Source organism: Euprymna scolopes, chromosome 11 (genome assembly GCF_053919585.1).
Source record: "Euprymna scolopes isolate OS-2025 chromosome 11, ASM5391958v1, whole genome shotgun sequence".
NCBI lineage: Eukaryota > Metazoa > Mollusca > Cephalopoda > Sepiida > Sepiolidae > Euprymna > Euprymna scolopes.
In genome coordinates this window covers 7,132,909-7,160,408 of record NC_136492.1, presented here as the reverse complement: position 1 = coordinate 7,160,408, position 27,500 = coordinate 7,132,909, and positions in this window count along the sequence as shown.

Below are 27,500 nucleotides of genomic sequence, written 5' to 3'. Positions count from 1 at the left end.
TCCCAGGTTCCTTGATAATGCGTTGTTATGGGAATGGAACAACCGTCCCGAAGACAACAACAAAATGAAACGTACTGAACAACGAAATCACGTAAGAAATAACGAGAACAAATATCGTCGAAAAATTAACAAACTTTTATTTATATATGAAAAAAATAAAATTCAAGAAAAGAAAATTAAATTAAATATGTCTAACTAAATGAAATGATTTAATGATTCAAATTCTACCGAGAGAAAAATATATCAACAGTCAATGTTCACATAAAACAAGAAATCGTCTGCTCAGTTAGATACAGGTTCTAGGGTAAGAGAGAGAGAGAGAGAGAGAGAGAGAGAGAGAGAGAGAGAGAGAGAGAGAGAGAGAGAGAGAGAGAGAGATGTTGAAGAAATAAGTTTTGGTTGAAAAACTCACTTAATATCCTTTGAAATGTGACTTTTCTTTTGTCTCTTTTTTTATATATATATTTCTTTCCTGTAAATTCTTTATATTTGATTACGCGCGCGCAGGTTAATTTTCATATTTTTGTCCTTCGGATGATTTATGTTTCATTACGCGCGTGCGTGTTAATTGCTCCAAGTATTTGTTTCTGAAGCTCATCGAAGCCCTTGATTTATAGTAAAAATTTCACTGCTCCATGGATCCTTCCTTCGCTGGGTTCATTCTTTTATTCAGTCAATATTCTAACTTTGACTGCTGATCAAAGCATGTTTTTACCGTCGCCGCCAACATCGGCTTATGTCGTTGATATTTACCTCCGTAACGCTGCTACCACGCTGCCGCCGCCTTTCGCCGGCTTCGCCACTCCGACCTTCGCTGACTTACGTCTTGTCGCCTTGAAGCGCGAAGCTCCACTGACCGTTGACAACTTTTTTCAGGCCCCTCTCTCTCTCTGTCTATACGATCTATCTCTCTCTTTCTCTATACAGTTTCTCTCTATATACGGCCTATATCCCTCTATATACGGTTTATTTCTCTCTATCTTTTCTCTCTCCTCTCTTTCTCGTCTATGGGCTTTCTTTTCTCTTTCCTTTTCCACTTTTCGTTCACAGTATCTCTGTCTCTCCCTTCTCCTCCTGCTCGCAGGCCTCCTCCTCCTCCCCTTTTTCTGTTTTGTTTACAAAATGTGAACGAGCAGACGAGAATAGATCTTTTTGGCGCCAAAAAATGATACAGTAAATAAAATATGCTGAAAATATATCTCCTCTCGGCTAAAAATCAATAAAATTATTTATTATACATTTTAATAAATGTATCACAATATATATATATATATATATATATATATATATATATATATATATATATATATATATATATATATATATATATATATATATATATATACATACATATATATATATATAGTAAGTTATAAAATGTTTATGGCGATTAAGCTACACTGAATATTCCGCGTTTCATCCACTCTAGGATTCTTCAGGCTTATGCGCGAATTCTGTGGTTATAAAAACGACAAACAACCACAGAATTCGCGCATAAGCCTGAAGAATCCTAGAGCAGATGAAACGCGGAATATTCAGTGTAATCGCCATATACATTTTATAACTTACTAACTTGCTCTACCTACGAATTGAGCACTTTTGAAGTAAATACTTAAAGTTTACGCATAAATCTATACTTTCGTATATAAATTTATGTGAGTAAATTAAGTAGTTATATATATATATACATACATATATATACATATATATATACATACATATATATATACATATATATACATATATATATACACATATATATACATACATATATATACATACATATATATACATATATATATACATATATATATACATATATATATATACATATATATACATATATATAATATATATATATATATATATATATATATATATATATATATATATATATATATATATATATATAATTTCTTATCCTTAACACAACTTGATGGAGCAGCAGCCAACAGTCGCGACTGCTGCTGCTTTCACGCAGATATGCGCGTCTACAGATTCTGGCAACTATTATTCATCCTTTATGACGACATATTTCTAACGGCATGTCGTCCATTTTCAATCAAAACTTGGCCTTTTAGTCTCTGTCCTTCAGATGCTGCACTTCCATTTCTTGTTCTCTTTCGGTGGAGGATCAGTCCTTCACGACTGAGACAATTTTTTTTATTTTTGTACCTTTTCTCCGCGTTAAAAAACGACCCTAGTGTCTAACTCTGTCCCGTGGGGAGGCATAGTAAATAGGTAAAATTTTGTTATCATTTTGTTCAAGTTGTGGATGGGGCATTCTATCGGATGCCAAACATTCACCCGATATCTCATGCATTTGAACCGAGAGATCTTTGTAAGATTCAAACCATCCTTTAGAGTGCAGTTGTTTGAATCCCTCTTCGAATTGTTTCACCCGTAACGCTGTTGCATGTGGCGGAAATTGCTTACAAACTGAGGGTAAGGTGGGGTGTTTGACACGAGATTTAAGAGAGTTCAGATTTCGGAAAAATGATAGAATATGTTGTTATTGTAGAAAAAAAAAAAAGAAATTTGTCAACGGGGTAAAATAGACATTTGGGCGAACACAAGATCGTTATAGCCATCTGTGAAATATGAAGAACGAAATTGAAAATAAAAGTTTGTTAATTTTTGAAAAATGATAGACGCATATAAAGCGATGGCTCACGCAGGGAGGCACGAGGGGCGTGCAGTAAGTAATGCATCTGAACCACTTCCCTAGCAGTAGAGCAACGAAACTTGGCACAGTTATTAGTCTTTCTCTACATAGGAACCACCCAGAGTTATGCATTTCTCTCATCGTTTGATGCAACTCTGGAGACCGTTTTTGTAGAACACCCCAGGTTGGTCCTCCAACCACGACGTGACTTCAGAAATCAAGGCTGCATCATCTGGGAAACGCTTTCCTTTCAAAAACAATTTCATGGCTGGGAAGAGGTGAAAGTCAGAGGGTGCAAGGTCATGAGAGTAGGGAGGATGGATGAGGATTACATAACCACACGCCCTAGTTTCTGATCTAGCGACATGCGAGTTGTGGACCGGAGCGTTGTCCTGCAGGAGGAGGGTACCTTTGCTGATCTTGCACCGCCTCTTGATTTTGATAGCTTCCCTTAATTTCAAAAGTGAAGCATAATAGGCTCCTGTAATTGTGGTACCCTTTTCCAAGAAACCTGTCATCATTACTCGTCCTGGTCCCAGAAGACTGTGAGCATGACCTTTCCAGCGGAGGGCTGCACCCTTGCTTTCTTTGGCGGTGGAGAGTCCAAGTGCTTCCATTGCATTGACTGGGCTTTGATCTCTGGATCATAGTGATTGGCCCAAGTTTCATCCTGTGTAATCAGTCTTTTGAAAAACTTTGATTTATTTTCTTGGCACATCTCCAAATTCATCCTCGAGCACTCGGCGCGTTCTCGCTTCTGGAATGGTATGAGCAACCTGAGAATCTACCTGGCAGATACCTTATGCATATGCAAATGGTTATGAATCATAGTTTCCACAGACCCTGTACTAATCTTGACATCTTGGGCTATTTGGCGAATAGTAATGCGCCGATCTTCCAAAATGGCAGCCTCAATGGCAGAAGGGGGGGGCGACCAGGTCTGAGAGCTGTTTCCACAGACTTCCGGCCATGTTGTAATTCACGATGCCAGCGTTTTACAAGGTCATATGATGGGGCATTATCACCATAAGTTTCTTTCATTTCATCAAAAGTCTCCTGTGGTGTGCGTCCTTTCAAATACAAAAACCGGATCACTGCTCGACATTCAACAGGCTCCATTTCACACCTGACTCAGTTCAAACACCTGTAAAACAGAAACCACAATTAGTTCAGAGCTGTAATTTGCCACATAACCCGTAGATATATAAATCATCGCACATGCAAAATTTCATCTAGATCAGACAACTGAAAGTGGGTCAGGAGCATTACTTATTGCACGCCCTTCGTAGATAGTCGAATTGTTTGTTGAAAAAAGGAAAGAGATTGAAAGGCCCCACGAGAGAGAGAGAGAGAGAGAGAGAGAGAGGGACAATTAGAGAAAGATAAGTATTAAGAAAGAAAAAGGAAGAAAAAGAGATTCAGAAGAAAAAAGAAAGGACAAAGAGGATAGAAGAGAAGGGTAATCTCCAAATGATAGCGGAGGAAATGCTAATCTCAGAGAGATATTGGCCGAAGTTAGGGTTCCATAAAAAAAACATTGTAATTGGAAGATGAGAGGAATTGATTGCTGACCGCCGAAGAGTACTGGCCCCTTAAAAGTGTAAAAGTTCTTCCTCCTCTGACTGAGAAACCATCTGAAGGAATCCAAGTTTTAAAAATACTTGACACCCTAACCCTAACCTGACACCGTTAAGAACTTGATTACTTTTACTTTCGTTTGTACGAATTGTGCCAAACATATCTTATGAATAATTATTCTCGTTTATAAAAAAATATGTGAGAATGGACCTTCTAAAACTCCACAGAACAATCATTATATCGCAATCAACAGGGAACGGATCATTATAAGAATAGTCTAAACCCAGATAATTAAACATACATACCGTTATCCCTTATTGTTGATTGCCTGTCGAATTAAAATGCCGTTGGTTTCAGATCCATCTTGAAACCGACACCATGATACATGTAAGACGTGCGGTATGTTTAATTATCTGGGTTTAGACCATTCTTATAATGATCCGTTCCACGTGTGGTCACTTTCCAATAAATTATTTACCGAAAATGTATATTAGCAACAAAGCAACCATTTTACTATTCAGGAAATCAAAGATTTAAAATAGAATTTGACAAATATTTGTTCAGTAACTAATGAGATTCCTGTTTCAGTCACCTAAATTATTTCGAGTAAAATGAGTTTAGGAATTTATATCCAAACCTGAATATTATTTTTACTTAAAAATTAACGTTAATACACTAAGTTATAACAAGTTTCATCGTGAAACCACCACAAATTTCTATATCTACTTACGTTGAATTAGAAACTGAACGACCCCTAAAAATCTTTAAATATTGAATTTTTGACATTAAAAAAACTTGCAGAATCTGGTAGCTGAGTGTCGAATCAATAATAATCTGCTGAAAATATTGAAAAAAAAAAAAGAAAACACAAAAAACCTCTCCCATGCAGGCAATAATTTGGTTTCGTGTTTCCCTTGAGTGTTTCCAATAAGGGGGGGGGGGTCGAGTTACTAGAACTTTGTATTAGCAACTGAGCACCCCTTAAAAATCTTTAAATATTGAATTTTTTTTGCGTTTTGGTTAACTTTGTTAATTAGCAATCGCTAATAATCCACCCCAAAAATTAATATATATATATATATATATATATATATATATATATATATATATATATATGAGAAAAAAAAAGAAAAAAGAATGGTACTCTTGCGGAATTTGATCCGAATCCTTGGGATTTCCGTCAATTAGAATTAGGGCTCGAACGGAAATCACCGAATGAAGCCGAGCGTTGTTTAAATGTTGAAACACTGAATAAACATTTTTTTTTTTTACAAAAATGTAATTTTTTAATTATTTCTTGGAAGACGGTGAGGATTTTTTTCTGTCTATTTTATAGCATTAAAAACTTTTCTGTACTTTCACCTAACAATTTACAGTTTTCATAAAAAGCATTCATCTTTGCTTATATAAAAAAATCTGTTTACAACAAAAAAAAAACGTTTACTGCCAATTTTCTTGAAAAAGAAATGTAAGTTTTCTTGAACAACTTTCACTGAACAATTCACGATAAAAGAAAATCATCATTCATATATATTCAGTAGATTTTTGTTATTTTTTATTTATTGTATTTTCTATTTTTTCCGGTTTGTTTGTTTGTTTGTTTTGATATTCGTTGCATCTGTTACTTTGCTCGGCTTAATTCGGTGACTGCCGATCGAGCCGGAACCATAATTGACGAAAAATCCTAAGGATCCGAGTCAAATTCTGCAAGAGTACCAAAAAATATATACGGGGTGTTCATTGTACAAGTTGGTCGATAAAAAAAATCGGCTACCGAAAAGTATATATTTAATTTAAAAAAAAAAAAAACCTTGATAACTACTTACATCTTTTGCCAATTTCAACAATAAGCAATGTTATCTACCTAATTGTCATGTCAAAGATTTAAGCCTTCCATAATTCAACAAAAAATGGTTTCGGCTATGTTTGTTTCGTCACGTGACATGTGATGTAAACACAAGAGAAATAGCTAAAAAAAAGGTACACCTTAAAATATTGAGAACAAAAACATGAGAAACATTTTTTTTTACTTTCTTGCGTTCATTTAAACAAACTGAGTTATAGCAACGCGTGGCTGGGTACAGCTAGTGTATATATATATATATATATATATATATATATATATATATATATATATATATATATATAATGTGTGTGTGTGTGTGGATAACTATGTGTGTGTGTGTGTGTGTGGATAACTGTGTGTGTGTGTGTGTGGATAACTATGTGTGTGTGTGTGTGTGTGGATAACTGTGTGTGTGTGTGTGTGTGGATAACTATGTGTGTGTGTGTGTGTGGATAACTATGTGTGTGAGTGTGGATAACTATATATGTGTGTGTGTATGACTATATGTCTGTCTGTGTATAACTGTGTGTATGTATGTATATATATATATATATATATATATATATATATATATATATATATATATATATACATATATATATATAATATCGCCGCTGTGTGACCTTGCATCTCGGTGGAGGTGCACTTTGAAAAAATGGAGAAAGACAAATACACGGACGTAGTAATTTTTATAAATTAGATTAAATGACGCATTAAGCAGATGTTGGTGAAATAATTGGGTATTTAATTTCTCTTCCACTGCAAAAAACTGGGACACCAAGGGTCGGAAAGTAGGATTGAGAAGTCAGCGCTCCCGAAAAAGGGCACTCTCACCTGCAAAACGTTCCTGGGCATTCCTGTCGGCATTACCCGGTAAGAACGCCTTAGACGATCAGCAATTATTTAACCCCTTCTCAAAGAGAGATGGTCCTGGATATGACCTTAAACTATATCCGATAGTAAGGCCCCAGCTTGCGGGTTTTGGGGAGTGTGGGGCCACCCTTTAATTGTCATTGCTCCAAGGTTCACTCTGACCCGGAGTGTTAGTACCTGTTAGGGTCCCAACTATGGGTTAAATAGAACCCGACTTGAAAAAAAAATATTCTATTAAAAGATTTTCCTTCAAAATAACTGAATTCGGCATTAAATAACCTGAAAAGGGTTGATATGCCGTAAAACAACCAACTAATCCAACCTATCCTTAAAGAGAGGAATAAAACCTGTGAAAATGGACCTCCTAGAACTGTACAGAACAATCATTACACCGCAATCAACAGGGAACGGATCATTACAAGAATGCTCTAAACCCAGATAATTAAATGTAATCTAACAATAACCTCAGATAAAAAAAAAACAACAAACAAACAAAGAGTGTTGCTTTTAAATAAGTATACTACAGTAAACAATTTCTTTTAAAAATTGATTGTCAGATTTAATGTTATCCAAAAATGCTTTTCAAAGAGAGTTACAATTTCTACGTCGCTCGTCCATGTCTACAGCAAAGTTTTGGTAATTCCCGGTACGGATCCTGTTCAGAGCCTTTCGAATCTGATACATCGCAATGTTCAAACTTTTATACATATCTGCTTGACTAGCACAAGCATCCGTCAACGCCGGATACGTACGCTTCCTGGGCGCAAAATCAATATCCGACTTGCAAGCGAGTATCTGTTTAAGGGATTTCGAATCCGATATATGCTCTAGTCGGCCAAATGACGACATCCGACGCGTGGAACTCATACGTCCAGATTCGATGTCCGGTCCCAAAATCTGCCTCTTCGCACGGCTTACGAAAATTGCTCTTGGCGTTAGTTTTACTGACACCTTGTTGTTTTGCAGTTTGGACCCGTGCAAGTGTCCGTCAAATTTGCCCTGGTGTCTGTCGCACGTCCATCTCGGTGGGATACAGTTACATATCATTTTGGTCCGCTTCAGGTTGCACTGGGAATAAAGAAGCATGATATCATACGAGCCGCCGTCGTAATTTGCCTCGAAAAACGTCTTGAACCATCGTCCGAAATAAAAGTTATCCTTGAAGTTCATCTTCATCATGTCCGCCATCGGAATGACCTTGTTGAGGTCAAGGTCGTTGAATGCCGCCTGAAGGCATTTAAAGTTGTGGTACTTGTCGTACTGGCTCAAGCCGCCGATGCGAACCTTCTTTAACGAAATTGTGTTTGGGAATAAGATGAAGGTGCCCAGGCAGAACTCGACACCGCTACCCAACTCTGAGACATCCTTCAAATTCGGCGAAATATATTTCTGAAACCATTGCTTTAGTTCGCTGTGACTTATATGCTTCGCGTTGGCATCATTCTTGGCATCCATTTAAGTCAGACCAAATTGTATTCGATTTTTTTTTTTATCGAACTGCAGAAAAAAATGTCTGCGTATAGAAACGTTCAGACGACGAAAAATAATATCTGCTAATGAAATGGATGGTAGCATGACGTCATGAGACATTGACGTCACAGTTAAATATTACAATTATGTGTTATTTTTTTTTTTAATGGAAATCGCTCTAGACAAGGCACGAAGCCATGTGATGTAAATAGCTAAAAAAATACTACTTTCAAGTTCAAAAATTTGCCAACGATAAGGATTAGATGGAATAGATTCTGCCCTGAAATAATTCTTCACTTTTTGTCAGAAACATCACTCATGGAATGCGAGGACAAAAGGACAAAATAATGGAAGCGAGAATTACGGGGCTGTCGAAAGTTAACCCAAGCTCCCTTTTCTACTCTCCTTAATTAAAATCAGACTTGATGAAGATCATGCTGTAGTCACTTGGTAACCAAAGAGCGACACAGTCATATCACTGATTTTTATTCATGTTTTACGTTGTTTTTGGTTTTCTCCATTCAGAAATGCCCTCTCATATGTTGCCTATCGTGGAGATTGATGCCGACACCCAGGTGCCGTAGAGTATGCCTGTGGGAATTGAAATTCTCAGGCTAACTCGATTATCGCCCTTTAACTCTGTTAACCAGAGAGTGACGCAGTCACGTCACTTCTTGTTCTGTATATTTCTGTCTCTTTTCTGCAGGATCCTCAACCAGTCAACATGTGACGAAACTAGCTTTGGTTGGCTGGCCATGCCAACCAGCCCTCCTGACTAACCAGCCTAGCATCTCATCAAAATACTTCGCAAGTAACGTTACTTAATCCTTTCTTCTCACTAACGAACTCCTATTCTGACTATCTTTATATTTATTTCCTCACATGTATATTTATGTAAATAAATCTACATTTTTTCACTAATATATATCGGTATGTTTCGTCTTTTTCATTGTGCTTCCTATGCTTCTCAATCACTTACCATTCATTAACACGTAAGAATAGGATCGTCAATTACATAAACAAGCTTCAACAAATTAGACTTGTGGTATCTTGTTCCACGAATAGAATGTTCTAGGAAATAAAAATTGATCATGGATTTTTTTTTTAGTGGAGAGAGAGAGAGAGAGATGAATTCTTACCTTTTTGTGAGAAATATCGCTCATGGAATGTAAGGACTAAAGGGCAAAATAAGGGAAGTGCGCTACCGAAAGTAAGCACTCCCCCCCCACGAAGTTCCTATTTACAATACCTCCCCACTGAACAGAGTTAGACACCACGGTCGTTGTTTTTACACTGAGAAAAGGATCAAAAATAAAAAATTGTTTCAGTTGTGAAGGATTTCTCCTCCACTGGCAGAGAACAAGAAATTGAAGAACAGATACTGCACTTTGTTACACTCAATATAAAGTGTTGGTTTGGTGAAAATGTTTCTGTGAAACGAAGTGGATTCGAACTTGGAATACTCAGGTTTTCGGTCAGTGTCGTTGCCCACTTAGCCAGCGTCATCGCCAATCTAACAAGTGAAGCATGCAGGGTCCCCCGTGAGTGCACAATGAACGAGGCATAAAATGACTAAGTTCAGCATTTGCTCACCCTTTAGCCCTCCAAAAAGACCAAAAACTGCACCATTTGTTCATTTTCACCAGGATTTGTACGTCCCCCGGGGTACTTTGGTAGCTAAATGTGGGTGGGGAGCAATGCTGAACTTATTTTTGTCCATTTTTTTTATAGATAGTTTCTTCGTCTTCTCTTTTAATTTTCTTTGTTTTTTATATTTATTTTTTATGTGTATTTTTTCGTTTTTCTTCCTTTATTTTCTTTTATATTTATTTTTTATATTTATTTTTTTATATTTATTTTTTATATTTATTTCATATCTTCTTTCTTTTTTACTTTTTTATATATAATTTTTTTTAATTTATTTTTTCGTTTTTCTTCCTTTATTTTCTTTTATATTTATTTTTTATATTTATTTTTATATTTATTTTTTATATTTATTTTTTATATATAATTTTTTTATATTTATTTTTTATATTTATTTTTTCTATTTATTTTTTCTATTTATTTTTATATTTATTTCTTATATTTATTTTTATATTTATTTTTTATATTTATTTTTATATTTATTTTTTATATTTATTTTTTATATTTATTTTTTATATTTATTTTTTATATTTATTTTATATTTATTTATTATATTTATTTTTATATTTATTTTTTATATTTATTTTTATATTTATTTTTTATATTTATTTCATATCTTCTTTCTTTTTTACTTTTTTATATATAATTTTTTTAAATTTATTTTTTCGTTTTTCTTCCTTTATTTTCTTTTATATTTATTTTTTATATTTATTTTTTATATTTATTTTTATATTTATTTCATATCTTCTTTCTTTTTTACTTTTTTATATATAATTTTTTTTAATTTGTTTTTTCGTTTTTCTTCCTTTATTTTCTTTTATATTTATTTTTTTATATTTATTTTTTATATTTATTTCATATCTTCTTTCTTTTTTACTTTTTATATATAATTTTTTTAAATTTATTTTTTCGTTTTTCTTCCTTTATTTTCTTTTATATTTATTTTTTATATTTATTTTTATATTTATTTTTTATATTTATTTTTATATTTATTTTTTATATTTATTTTTTATATTTATTTATTATATTTATTTTTTATATTTATTTTTATATTTATTTCTTATATGTATTTCTTATATTTATTTTTTATATTTATTTTTTATATTTATTTTTTATATTTATTTTTTATATTTATTTTTTATATTTATTTTATATTTATTTCTTATATTTATTTTTATATTTATTTTTTATATTTATCTTTATATTTATTTTTTATATTTATTTTTTATATTTATTTTTTATATTTATTTCATATCTACTTTCTTTTTTACTTTTTTATATATAATTTTTTTATATTTATTTTTTCGTTTTTCTTCCTTTATTTTCTTTTATATTTATTTTTTATATTTCTTTTAAATATTTATTTCATATCGTCTTTCTTTTTTTTACTTTTTTATATATAATTTTTTTAAATTTATTTTTTCGTTTTTCTTCCTTTATTTTCTTTTATATTTATTTTTTTATATTTATTTTTTATATTTATTTCATATCTTCTTTCTTTTTTACTTTTTTATATATAATTTTTTTATGTTTATTTTTTCGTTTTTATTCCTTTATTTTCTTTTATATTTATTTTTATATTTATTTTTTATATTTATTTTTATATTTATTTTTATATTTATTTTTTATATTTATTTTTATATTTATTTCATATCTTCTTTCTTTTTTACTTTTTTATATATAATTTTTTTAAATTTATTTGTTCGTTTTTTTCCTTTATTTTCTTTTATATTTATTTTTTATATTTATTTTTTATATTTATTTCACATCTTCTTTCTTTTTTACTTTTTTATATATAATTTTTTTATATTAATTTTTTCGTTTTTCTTCCTTTATTTTATTTTATAATTATTTTTTATTTTTATTTTTTATATTTATTTTTATATTTATTTCATATCTTCTTTCTTTTTTACTTTTTTATATATCATTTTTTTAAATTTATTTGTTCGTTGTTCTTCCTTTATTTTCTTTTATGTTTATTTTTTATATTTATTTTTTTATATTTATTTCATATCTTCTTTCTTTTTTACTTTTTTATATATAATTTTTTTAAATTTGTTTTTTCGTTTTTCTTCCTTTATTTTCTTTTATATTTATTTTTTTATATTTATTTTTTATATTTATTTCATATCTTCTTTCTTTTTTACTTTTTTATATATAATTTTTTTAAATTTATTTTTTCGTTTTTCTTCCTTTATTTTCTTTTATATTTATTTTTTATATTTATTTTTATATTTATTTTTTATATTTATTTTTATATTTATTTTTTATATTTATTTTTTATATTCATTTTTTATATTTATTTTTTATATTTATTTTTTATATTTATTTCTTATATTTATTTTTATATTTATTTTTTATATTTATTTTTATATTTATTTTTTATATTTATTTTTTATATTTATTTTTTATATTTATTTTTTATATGTATTTTTTATATTTATTTTATATTTATTTCTTATATTTATTTTTATATTTATTTTTTATATTTATTTTTATATTTATTTTTTATATTTATTTTTATATTTATTTTTTATATTTATTTTTTATATTTATTTTTTATATTTATTTCATATCTACTTTCTTTTTTACTTTTTTATATATAATTTTTTTATATTTATTTTTTCGTTTTTCTTCCTTTATTTTCTTTTATATTTATTTTTTATATTTCTTTTAAATATTTATTTCATATCTTCTTTCTTTTTTTTACTTTTTTATATATAATTTTTTTAAATTTATTTTTTCGTTTTTCTTCCTTTATTTTCTTTTATATTTATTTTTTATATATATTTTTTATATTTATTTTTATATTTATTTTTTATATTTATTTTTTCGTTTTTCTTCCTTTATTTTCTTTTATATTTATTTTTTATATATATTTTTTATATTTATTTCATATCTTCTTTCTTTTTTACTTTTTTATATATAATTTTTTTATATTTATTTTTTCGTTTTTCTTCCTTTATTTTCTTTTATATTTATTTTTTATATTTATTTTTTATATTTCTTTTAAATATTTATTTCATATCTTCTTTCTTTTTTTTACTTTTTTATATATAATTTTTTTATATTTATTTTTTCGTTTTTCTTCCTTTATTTTCTTTTATATTTATTTTTTATATTTATTTTTTATATTTATTTCATATCTTCTTTCTTTTTTACTTTTTTATATATAATTTTTTTATGTTTATTTTTTCGTTTTTCTTCCTTTATTTTCTTTTATATTTATTTTTTTATATTTATTTTTTATATTTATTTCATATCTTCTTTCTTTTTTACTTTTTTATATATAATTTTTTTATGTTTATTTTTTCGTTTTTCTTCCTTTATTTTCTTTTATATTTATTTTTATATTTATTTTTTATATTTATTTTTATATTTATTTTTATATTTATTTTTTATATTTATTTTTATATTTATTTCATATCTTCTTTCTTTTTTACTTTTTTATATATAATTTTTTTAAATTTATTTGTTCGTTTTTTTTCCTTTATTTTCTTTTATATTTATTTTTTATATTTATTTTTTATATTTATTTCACATCTTCTTTCTTTTTTACTTTTTTATATATAATTTTTTTATATTAATTTTTTCGTTTTTCTTCCTTTATTTTCTTTTATATTTATTTTTTATATTTATTTTTTATATTTATTTCACATCTTCTTTCTTTTTTACTTGTTTATATATAATGTTTTATATTTATTTTTTCGTTTTTCTTCCTTTATTTTCTTTCATATTTATTTTTTATATTTTTTATTTATTTATTTCATATCTTCTTTCTTTTTAACTTTTTTATATATTATTTTTTTAAATTTATGTTTTCGTTTTTCTTCCTTTATTTTCTTTTATATTTATTTTTTATATTTATTTTTTATATTTATTTAATATCTTCTTTCTTTTTTACTTTTTTATATATAATTTTTTTATATTTATTTTTTATATTTTTTTTTTATATTTATTTTTTATATTTATTTCATATCTTCTTTCTTTTTTACTTTTTTATATATAATTTTTTTATATTTATTTTTTCGTTTTTCTTCCTTTATTTTCTTTTATGTTTATTTTTTGCATGTTTTTATATTTATTTCATATCTTCTTTCTTTTTTACTTTTTTATATATAATTTTTTATATTTATTTTTTATATTTATTTTTTATATTTATTTTTTATATTTATTTTTTATATTTATTTCATATCTTCTTTCTTTTTTACTTTTTTATATATAATTTTTTTAAATTTATTTTTTCGTTTTTCTTCCTTTATTTTCTTTCATATTTATTTTTTATATTTATTTTTTATATTTATTTCATATCTTCTTTCTTTTTAACTTTTTTATATATAATTTTTTAAATTTTTTTTTTCGTTTTTGTTCCTTTATTTTCTTTTATATTTATTTTTTATATTTATTTTTTATATTTATTTTTTCGTTTTTCTTTCTTTATTTTCTGTCTTATTTATTTTTTATATTTATTGTTTTATACCTATTTTTTTTATATTTATTTTTGTATGTTTATTTTTTATATTTTTTTTCGTTTTCCTTTCTATATTGTCTTTCATATTTATTTTTCCGTCTTTTTTATTTTCTTTATTATTAATATTTCTTCATCTTTTATTTCTTTACTTTCTTTATTTTTATATTTACTTTTTCGCTTTTTTTCTTCCTTTATTTCCTCCATTTTTTTATTTTTAGTTTTCGTCTTTTTTCTTTATTTTTATATGTATTACTTCATTGATTCTTTCTTTCTTTTTTACTTTTTTATATATAATTTTTTTCTTTCTCTATTTTTCAGATTTATTTCTTTTATTGTTCTTTATTTGCTTTATATTTATATTTATTGCTTAGTTTATTTTTTTAATTTTTTTTTAGATTCATTTCTATGGTTTTTTTTTATTTTACTTTTTACTATTTTTTTCCTCGTTTTCTCTTTCTCCATTTTTTTAAATTTATTTGTTTTATCGTTCTTTACTTTCTTTATATTTATATTCATTGCTAATTATTTATTTTCTTTATTTGTAATATTTATTCCTTCGTCTTTTCTTTCTTTATTCTCTTTATATTTTAGATCTATTTCTTCGTCTTTTTTCTTAGTTTCTTTATTTTTTATTTATTTTTTTTCGTTTCGTTCCTTTTCATTTTCTTTATTTTTATAAATTTATTTCTTATTTTTTTCCTTCTCATTTTCTTTATTTCTTAAATTTATTTTGTCGCTTTTTTCTTGTTTTCCTCTATCTTTTATATTTATTTCTTTATCTATTTTTCTTAATTTTCTTTATTTTTTTATTTACATTTTCTGTTTTATTCTCATTTTCTTTGTTTGTTAGATTTATTTCTTCGTTTTTTCTTTCTTTATTTTCTTTATTTTTTTAGATTTATTTTTTCGTTTTTCTTTCTTTGTTTTCTGAATTTTTTATATTTATTTTTTCGTCTTTTTCTTTTTTTATTTTCTGAATTTTTTATATTTATTTTTTTTTGTCTTTTTCTTTTTTTATTTTCTGAATTTTTTATATTTATTTTTTCGTCTTTTTCTTTCTTTATTTTCTGACTTTTTTATATTTATTTTTTCGTCTTTTTTATTTTCTGACTTTTTTATATTTATTTTTTCGTCTTTTTCTTTTTTTTCTGAATTTTTTATATTTATTTTTTCGTCTTTTTCTTTTTTTATTTTCTGAATTTTTTATATTTATTTTTTCGTCTTTTTCTTTTTTTTCTGAATTTTTTATATTTATTTTTTCGTCTTTTTCTTTTTTTATTTTCTGAATTTTTTATATTTATTTTTTCGTCTTTTTCTTTTTTTATTTTCTGAATTTTTTATATATTTCTTGTTTGTGCATTTTTTTTTATACTTTTTCGTCTTTTGTTTCTTTATTTTCTTTATATTCACTTTTTCATCTTTTCTTTTGTTTTTTTTTTCTTTATTTTTTAGAATTTTCGTTCGTCCTTTCTTTTATATATTTTCACCATTTTTAACATTTCGTTATTACCTCCTTTCTTTCCTTATTTTCTCCATTTTGAATATTTAATTAAAACATCATTTCTTTTCTTTTTTTTCTTTATTTGTTATATTTATTTATTTGTTGTTGTTTTTTTTATTTTATTTTCTCCATTTTTTTAATATTCATTGCTTTTTTTTCTTCATTTTTTATATTTATTTCTCCGCCCTTTGTGTATTTTTTCCCCCGTTATTTAATATTTTTATATTTCTTTTATGACATTTTGTTTTCTTTTTAATTCATTTTGTCTTGTTTTAATTTTCATTTCCTTTTTATTTCTCAAAAGAGCGCTCAAATTTCACACCCTTAATCCTATTTTATTATAACCCCTAATCTAATAATCCCCAACACTTTTTGACTTTTTTCTTTACACATCAACTCCACCTGCGAAATTCAAAACGAGGCAACATCGTCAGCCATTTTGTTTTTATTATTTTGTATTCGCTTTTATTCATTCGTTTTGATTTATTTGTTTTCCTTTTTTGTTTTTATCTTGAAGTTTTTTTTTATTTATTGCGTTGTTTATTTTTATTTTGTTTGTGTATTTTATTTTCTTTGAAAAATCAAGAAACTAAATAAAATACAAAAATAAGTGAGAATACATATCTCACCTCGTCAGTCATTCGCTCAATAGTTTTCCGCTTTCTCGTCTGCCCTCTTCAAATTATATTGCCGCCATTTTTTTTTTCACAAAACGCTAAAAAAAAAAAAAAAAAAAAAAACTCATAACAAATTAACTAATGAAAGATTTAATTATATTGAAATCCTTCAAAATGTCAATTGTTTAAAATCTCGAATATTTCCCTCATCTTGGAGTCCATTGTTGTCTTCAACAAACGCCTTGTCGTCGTCTTCATTCAAATATTTTTGTCGTTGCGTCTCGAGAAATTTTTGTCTGCCACACAAAAGCCAACAATGGCTGCTTCCTTTCACTGTCGAAAGCCATGAGGCAATTAATTAACCTTTGTTTGAGAACATTTTTTTTAATATTTAAAACTTTTAATTTAATTAGCCATAAAGAGAAATCGGCAGACGATCGTACCTAGCAAATATTTCGTGACTGCGTGAAGATTTTATTATCGAATAACAGACAAACGACTTTTTTTTTATTGATTTCGAGATAAAACTCGTCGACATATCAACTGCAATATTTTTTATGGAAATCGATCTAGACAAGACATAAAGCTACTTAATGTAAGAAGTGATAAGATAAAATAAAAGACTACTTCAAGGTAAAAAAGATTTAGCTAACAATGAGTGTCAGATAGATTTAGATTAAGAAAACAGCAATTCTCCTCCCTTTGTCTGAAACATCGCTCATGGAATGTGAGGACTAAAGGACACAATAAGGCAAGCTAGTGTTACGAGGCTTGTCTAACGGAATTATGCTTGAGAATTTTTTTAAAGATTTATAAAGAAGTGTATAGTAAGATATTAGACGTATATGTCCAGTTGGGTTGCAACCACTAGACGTGCATGTGACCCGTTGGGTCATAATTACTGCCACCTATCTGTGTTATGTTTCTAAATTTTGAGATGAGGATTGATACTTTGGATTTTTCCGACGACTGTTCTCGTCTTGAGCGTTATTAACACAACGTTTCGGTCGATGTAACCCCCGACCTTCTTGTCGAATTTCGAGTGAACTTGGGAATTTGCACTGAATTTCGAACGGACCCCTTTATTTAATCAATGGTGGTAGAATACTCTTATTCTGTCAGAATCGCAAGAATCTGTGGTCTACTGGATAAAGTAGAAAAAATAAAAAAAAAAAATAAATTCATGTCCAAGTGACAATCTTCTGAAGGTCGGAAATCAAATCCTCAATGCAGGCGGTACTAACAATACATCAACATGTCAACTCAAAATGGATTCCGCTTACAGAATTATACACCGGTAATAATTTCTCGAAAATGTTTAAAACGTCTTCTAAAGAAAACGTATAGTAAGATACTAGAAGTATATGTGACCCGTTGGGTCACAATCACTATTACCCTACATTCTGTTTTGATTTCACCCGAAAACTATGACATATATTTTAAGATATTTTTGTGTATAAATAATAAGTTTCTTTACTTTTATATTATTGTTGTTGCTGTTGTTATTATTATTAATATTATTATTATTATTATTAATATTATTATTATTAATATTAATAATAATAATATTAATATTATTATTAATATTAATATTATTATTATTAATATTATTATTATTATTATTATTATTATTTACTCAGTAGGAGTAGTCAACAAGCCATCCTCAAAGATTGCTCTTTAAGAACAATTTGTGGTGTTTCCTGGAGTCTGAGTGACAACAAGTCTCCCCCGACTTCCAGTACTCTCCACCTCTTTCGATAGCCTTTGCAAAAGAATTTGTGTTATCGCAACAGCCGTTTACCATTGATTCTTCGTTGGTGGCGACCATTGATCTTCACTGGCATTGGAGTGGCAATAAGCCTCCCCAAGATTCCAGTCTTCTTCGCACTCAGCCAGCAGAGGCCTGGCTAGTGTTTTCTCTCCTCAGTCTTTCCATCCTCCTTGACCCTCATTATTTGTATGTGGTGCCCATTCATCCTCTACAAATTTTTTTTTATTTTCCCTCCCGGGGGTTCCTTAATCGACCCAAGCAATGCCGGGGGATGCCGTTACTATACCACCTTTTTAACACCTTTTAATTCCCCCCCCCCCGGAGTCTTTAATACACCTACACCACACTAGGTGTATTAAGGATCTAGAAGTGTAAGCCATGTTTAGTTTCAGAACAGTTTCCAATGGTTCGTTGTTCTACAGAAGTCCTGAGAGGTGATTGGTTTGCAGTAGACAGAACAGTTTCCGATGGTTCGTTGTTCTACACAAGTCCTGAGAGGTGATTGGTTTGCATTAGACAGAACAGTTTCCGATGGTTCGTTGTTCTACACAAGTCCTGAGAGGTGATTGGTTTGCAGTAGACAGAACAGTTTCCGATGGTTCGTTGTTCTACACAAGTCCTGAGAGGTGATTGGTTTGCAGTAGACAGAACAGTTTCCGATGGTTCGTTGTTCTACACAAGTCCTGAGAGGTGACTGGTTTGCAGAACAGTTTCCGATGGTTCGTTGTTCTACACAAGTCCTGAGAGGTGACTGGTTTGCAGAACAGTTTCCGATGGTTCGTTGTTCTACACAAGTCCTGAGAGGTGACTGGTTTGCAGAACAGTTTCCGATGGTTCGTTGTTCTACACAAGTCCTGAGAGGTGACTGGTTTGCAGAACAGTTTCCGATGGTTCGTTGTTCTACACAAGTCCTGAGAGGTGATTGGTTTGCAGTAGACAGAACAGTTTCCGATGGTTCGTTGTTCTACACAAGTCCTGAGAGGTGACTGGTTTGCAGAACAGTTTCCGATGGTTCGTTGTTCTACACAAGTCCTGAGAGGTGACTGGTTTGCAGAACAGTTTCCGATGGTTCGTTGTTCTACACAAGTCCTGAGAGATGATTGGTTTGCAGTAGACAGAACAGTTTCCGATGGTTCGTTGTTCTACACAAGTCCTGAGAGGTGACTGGTTTGCAGAACAGTTTCCGATGGTTCGTTGTTCTACACAAGTCCTGAGAGATGATTGGTTTGCAGTAGACAGAACAGTTTCCGATGGTTCGTTGTTCTACACAAGTCCTGAGAGGTGACTGGTTTGCAGAACAGTTTCCGATGGTTCGTTGTTCTACACAAGTCCTGAGAGATGATTGGTTTGCAGTAGACAGAACAGTTTCCGATGGTTCGTTGTTCTACACAAGTCCTGAGAGGTGACTGGTTTGCAGAACAGTTTCCGATGGTTCGTTGTTCTACACAAGTCCTGAGAGGTGACTGGTTCTCAGTAGACAGTTCTCGAGTTGGAATCCACGAAGAAAACATATGCGAAGTTGCTACAGAAAGGTTTAATATTTATGGAGCAATTCTGGTTTCTGATTGGTTGGTAGCAAAACGTGAATTAATTTGATTCGTCAGTTCCTAGCAGCATCGTTTATAAACAGAATCGTCCGACTGTGCAGGATCATACCTCATTATATTTTATTATTATTATTATTATTTTGTTTTTGTTATTATTATTATTTTATTATCATTATTATTATCCTTATTATTATTATTTTGTTTTTGTTATTATTAACATAATAATAATAATAATAATAATAATAATTATTATTATTATTATTATTATTTTGTTTTTGTTATTATTATCCTTATTATTATTATAATTATTATTATTAATATTATTATTTTATTATTATTATTATTATTATTATTATAATTATTATTATTAATTTTATTATTATTATTAATTTTATTATTATTATTAATTTTATTATTAATTTTATTATTATTATTATTATTAATTTTATTATTATTATTATTAATTTTATTATTTTTATTATTAATTTTATTAATTATTTTATTATTATTATTGTTATTATTATTTTTATTATTAATTTTATTATTAATTTTATTATTATTATTGTTGTTGTTGTTGTTATTAATATTATTATCATTATTATTATCATTATTATTATTATTATTAATTTTATTATTATTTTTAATTTTATTATTATTATTAATTTTATTATTAATTTTATTATTATTATTATTATTATTATTATTAATTTTATTATTATTATTATTATTAATTTTATTATTAATTTTACTATTACTAATTTTATTATTATTATTATTATTATTAATTTTATTATTAATTTTATTATTATTATTATTATTATTATTGTTGTTGTTGTTGTTATTATTTCTTCAAGTCTCACTTATTTGTTTTCTTAATTTGTAATAACTCGGGGTCATTGGGATTATCATCATTTTTTTTTTCTTTTCTCTTTTATTTATTTTCTCCTTCCTTTTAAGTTTAAAATTGCCTTCCATATTTTGTTAATTATGACGATTAGAAGGTCAAAATAATGAGGAGGTATTGAATGAAAAGGGATTTAAAGAAACGGGAATTTTTACAAAAATACGGAACCAACAGACCAATTGAAACGGATTAACAATTAAGTAAATTAAGTGGAGTTCGTAAAACTTTCAAAATTATTTTTTATGTTTTTTTTAAACCAACATGTTTTTTTTTCTTTTTCTCCTCACCCCTATCGTCTTCCTCCTCCTCTTTCTTTTTGCTACTTCACTTGATTAATATTTCAAATGTCGCCCCTTCTACCATCTAATTTAATTACTCCTCCTCCTCCTCCTCCTCCTCCTCCTCCTTGTGGGAAATGTCTATCTTTTCTTTTTTTTCTTTTTTCTTTCCTTTCATTCGATCTACTTTGTTTCTAATTTATTTCTCTTGTCTTTCTTTCTTTTTCTTTCTTTTTCTTCTTTTCTTTTCATTTTTTCTTTTTTATTCTTTCTGCATTCTATATTTCTTTTATTTCTTGCTTTCTTTCTTTTTTCTTTTGTTCTTTCTGTATTGTTTTTCTCTTTTTTCTTCTTTTCATTGTTTTTCTCTTTTTTTCCTTCTTTTCATTTTTCGTTATTTCTTCTTCTTTCTGTCCTTTTATCTTTTTCTTTCTTTTCTTTCTTTCATTCTTTCTTTCTCGTTCTTTTTTCTTTCATTTTTTCTTTATTTTTTCGTTCAGATTAAATCCTCCCTTTCTTCTTTCACAACCCATTTGTGTAGTTAACAACCGTGTTTTTTTTGTTGTTGTTGTTACTCGCTATTTATCAAGGCCTAAAGCCTCTTATGGATGGGGGTTAATGAAATGGATAGATTGTCAGTTGAATGATGAAGAATATTATGAGAGGATTGAAAATTACGAATGAAATCTTGCCTCTTTATGACAAGTATTTGTTAGCATCAGGTATGAAGATGACCATATTTTTTCCTCTTCTATTCGCGGACACCCTGTTCGATGCTATGCATAGGATGAAAAGGAAGTCCTTTTCAGTTGTGATAGAAGGACGAGTTCTTGCTGTGAATGTCTGACACAGATGCTTTAAAAAATGGTAGTCAGTTGGCGAGACGTCTTGGGAATATGGCGGAAGAGGCAACCCAAGTCGTTAAAGTTCTGCAACGTGCAATTGGACATTGTCGTGGAGAAGAATTGGGACTTTGTTGACTAATGATGGGTGTTGTGCATTCAGTAATGGTTCCTGGGCCAAGCGCTTTGTTAATATCGTTAGCTGTTTCAGCAGCTTTTCGGCCTAGCTTGAATTGAAATAAGAAAAAATTGTGCGAATTTGCTTTATTTTTCATCTTGTATTCAACATTTTGAAAAGACAATTGTTTTAAAACGATTGTAATTTAAACGATTAGATAGAGCGAAAAACGCTCCTTAAAATAATATATAAAGTAAAGGTATTGTAACGAAAACTTATTTGAAAATACATCATTTGAAATCAAAATGAAAAATTCCGCAAGAACTTTCTTTTCAATCAAATACAACTGACTTTGTAAGAACGCAGTTGAATACGTGAATAAAAAAAAAACAAAAAAAAAAACGTTGCTTTAATCCTAATTTAGTAGCGATCGACTGTTCGCCTTTAATCAGTTTCATCTGAAAACGTGGATTGTCACTTTCGATTTTATTTTTAATACAATTTCCATTTGTAAAGTCTCACCTCGGTTAGAAAACCCTACCCCAGCTGCCCGTTTTAATAGCACCTGTCTTGGATACTCGACAATCTTGTACACGCTTTCTTAATTAAACACCTTAATTAAACGCGCTGACACCTTACGCTTCTTTGAAATTATTCTTCGCTTCGTAGGATTTCTACAGTCCTATTTGTTTTGTTCGACATAATCACCGACATTGTTCGTTGTCATCATCATCATCATCATCATCATCACCATAATCGTCATCATTATAATCTAATTCGTCATCATCATCGTTAAAATCATCGTCCTCAACATCATCAATGTCATCATCATCAATATCATCAACATCGTCATCAGCATCATCATCGTCATCAGCATCATCATCGTCATCAACATCATCGTCATATTCAACATAATCATCGTCATCATTATAATCTATATCATCATCGTCATCAACGACATCGTCATCATTATAATCAACATCATCATCATCATCGTCAAAATCATCGTCCTCATCATTATCGTCACCATCGTCATCAACATCATCATCAACGTTAACAACATCATCGTCATCATCATGATCATCTCATCTACATCATTGTCATTAGTATCATCAGCGTCAACATCATCATCTTCATTATAAGCATCTGCATCATCATCGTCGTCGTCGTCATCATCATCCTCATCATCATCGTCGACATCATTATCAAAATTATCATCATCAAACTCATCACTGTCGTCGTAAACATCATCGTCGTCATCATCATCGTCATAATCATCATCATTATCATCGTTAAAATCGTAAAATAGTCGTCATTATAATCATAATCATCATTATCAAAAATAGAAAAGAGAGAAAATGGAGAAGAAATAGAGAAATAAAAAGATAAGTAGAGAAAGAAAGAAGGAAAGAAAGAGGAAGAGAGAGAGATAGAGAGGGGGAGAGAGAGCGCAATGATTGGATCTTCAATTAGGAAAATATTTCCACAATTTTCCATTTAAGGCCAATTTTTTTTTTTATATGCAATTCAAATCGAAGGGGGTGATAGGACGTAAATAAAGACCGACATTTATTTTTATTGGGGGCGAGGGTGACGATTGAAAGGATAAACGGAGAAGGACATTTTCGTTATTAAATGGAAGAATTCCAATTCATAGACAAAGTCTTCTTCTTCCCTAAGAAAAAAAAACATTTGATTAAAAATAAAAATGGGAAAGGGATAAAACGACAGATGTGAATTGTAAATACGGTCAGATGACGCAAAGAAATTGCTAACAAAATGGCCATGAGCCAAAAATAGTTTTCTCAATGTTTAAAACTGGCCTAGGGCCAGTTAGTATGGCGTATAACTACATTTCATAATCTGTAGAACCTACGTTAGTGCAAGTCTTGATTAACTGAACAAAATCCTGATACGTAATTAATAACAACGCAGTATTATGAATATTAAAAAGGCTTGTGTTATCATCAAGATTTTCCACTCTGTTTGACTTCCGGTTTCGATTGTCCATTTGACTGGATAATTAGACATAGTTAAGCAAACAAGGAAGTTATTACTAAGATGAGCAAAAGAAGAGGAACTTTCACGTTGTGTGAGAGTGAGAATACACGATTGATGGCGGCGATCAGGCTAGCTTTGGTGTTGTGGGAGGTCATGTTGGTGATGTTCTCGACCTATAACCAAACGAAGTAACCAAGCGGATTCAGATCGGAGGAGAAGGGAGGGAGGGCTAGTGAGAGGAAGGTGCAAAACTGAGTCTCTTTGGACTTGTGGGTCGCCGTGGGGTCCTGCTGTCACAAACAGGGTCTGCTAGCGGCCACCTGATTGCACCAGGGAATAATCACACTCTTCAGCACATGCAGTCACACTTTGGTATTTACTTTCAAGTCGACTCACAAAGATGTGAGGTGGTATGACGTGGCCCTCACTTGAAACTACACCAAAGACCATAACCATGGCCGGAAACTTTGGTGGGCTGTGCCCTCAAGTGTTAAACCGTCTGGATTTGCATTTTGGGGGGTTCTGGCAATGGTCTTGCTGTCATAACTTGGATCAATAGAGAGCATGAGTTATACCGCGGCGCATCTCCGAACTCGCTCATTAAATATTGTGTCACTTTCAGACATGATAAAAGGTTCCTATCGTTTTGGGGATTTGTACACAACTGGCCAACTAGGAGATAGTCTGCAAAAATTTTTTTTTAAAAACCCGGTTTTCATTAACCGGAAATGGAATCATGTCGTCTTTTCTAGTACCGTTTATTACGTATATCCTGATTTAGCACACACACACATAAACACACACACACACACACACACACACACACATATATATATATATATATATATATATATATATATATATATATATATATATATATATACTAGCAAATGTACCCAGTGTTAGCCGGTAGTAAACATCACGTTAAATTCCTTAAAAAAAAAGAAAAAAAAAATTTGTTTAAACGGAAAGAAACTGAGACATGTCCATGTGAGTATTATGTTTTTTCTAAACAGTTCACTTCATACAAGTAAAAAAAAAAATACTCGAGCTGAGATAGAACTCAAAATCTAAAGACATTGAGTCACGTACAATAACCATTAGGCCAGCTTGCTACGATTTTGAAAAAGTGTTTTCAAACATATTTTTATTTAACATATGAGGCTGTCATCTGAACGATTCGCGTATGCGCTGTCATAAAACAGTTGACAAACAGATAAAAAAATCCGATCACCCCCTCCCAAGTACCAATTTTTAAATTTTGACCCCTTAGCAGTCTCTTTTTCCAGGTGAAAACTGATTAAAAAGTTTTCCACATGTCTAGATACCGTATATAACAAAGTTCAAGTCAGTAGATAAAAAATCCGTTAAGTATATAGGTTGAGGGTTGTCTCTCTCTCTCTCTCTCTCTCTCTATCTATCTATCTATCTATCTATCTATCTCTCTCTCTCTCTCTATCTATCTATCTCTCTCTCTCTCTCTCTCTTTCTTTCTCTCTTTTTTTTTCTCTCTCTCTCTCTTTCTCTCACGCACACACATTCTTATTTTTATAGATATACTAGCAGGCCTCACGGTGTTGCCCGGCCATAAAATGCGCATAAATATTATATTTTAATACAGAAACTGAGACATGTGCACGCATGTATTATGTTTTTCTATCTAAACAGTTCAGTTCTTGTAAGTAAAAAATTAATCGAGCTGAAATCGAAATAAAAACGTAAAGACAGTGAGTCAAGTACGGTAACTATTAGGCCAGCAAGACACGATCTTTAAAAAGTGTTTTCAAACCTGCTTATTCTTAACATAGGTAATCTTTGGTGGGAACGATTCACGCATGCGCATTCGTGAAACAGTTGACAAACAGATACAAATCCGACGACCCCCTCCCCCACGTACAGATTTTGTCACTTTTCATTACTTAGCAGCCGTTTTTCCCCCGATGAAAACCGATTAAAAAGTTTTCCACGTGTCTGAATACCCCATATAGCAAATTTCAAGTCTGTATATAAAAAATTTGTTGAGTATATTAATTGAGAACTGTCAACACACAAACACTCGCATCCTCACTTTTATATATAGATAGATTGATATCATTTTCTCAAACATCTATTTATCAGACACGACACGCTCTTATTCGTTTGAGAAAAGGCAGCTTTTTTTTGTTTTTTTGTTGATTTTTGTTTTGTTATTTATTTATTTATTTTTGTGTTTTTTTTGTTTTTTTACGATTTGTTTGTACGATTCGCACTTTAATATTTTTTATAAACTCAACACGCTGTCGGTAAGAACCAACTCGAATTTACCTTTAACATTTAGAATTTCGAATGCAAATGGTGGAGTGGGGGTGTTGTAATAAAATCGATAATTTGTGACCTTTTCGCGCCAGGCTTTAATGGCGATGGTGAAGGCATAAAATGCAGGGGTTTGGGTTTTAGCGTGTATTAGAACCGTTGAGAATGTCAAAAGTCGCTTGAAGATAGTCACCACGCCCACACTCTTTTTGGTTTTGTGTTTTTACCATTTACAATATTTGTAAGGATTTAACAGAACGAACAAATGGAACGAAAAATCGATGAAAATTGAAAATTCACTCCAGAATTAATAAAACAGCGAAATGATATCTGGAAAAAAATAGTAAGAAAAAAAAAAACAAGATGGCCGATCTGTAACATAGCGCGGATGCGCGGATGTTAATGCATTCGAAGTTACGTCATCGGAGAAAGAAAAAAAAAGACTATAAAAAAGAGAAAGAAAACTATCACGGGAGAGACGTGGATAACGTTCGCGATCATGTGCGAGGCGTGAATGCTGCTCGAGAATACGATCACGTGAGGGACGTTCCGGCAGTAAAGAGAGAATTAGGAAATAAATGTTATTGCTGCAAAGAACAAGAAATTACGTTGGAGATCACGTGTGTGACGTCATGTGTGTGACGTCACGGCCGTAACAATGAAGAAATAAATGCCGTTGTAACCAAGAAAAAGCGAGTTGAAGTTATTTCCTATTCTTTGCCTTGGTTCCCTTTGCCACTAAAACTGCACACAACGTGTGTTGGTTCCCGGACAACGTTACAGATCCATAGTCGAGGGACGAACTTGGGTCATTTATTTTTTTAATTTTTTTTTGAACTGTTATTGGTCCCCTGACAAAAGGAGGGTGGACCTGTAAATTCACCCTTGTCCGTTCGTCCGTTCGCACTTTTCTCAATAACTACGAGTTGGAATCTTTTGAAATTTTGCACAAATGTTAAACATGATATGAATAAAATAAAAAAAAGTAACAGAACGGATTTTCTGGGAAAACTCCGCTTGCCCCCTTAAGGGTGCCTTTCGGATTAAAATGGCTAAAATTGACACTTTTGTGCTTATCAAAA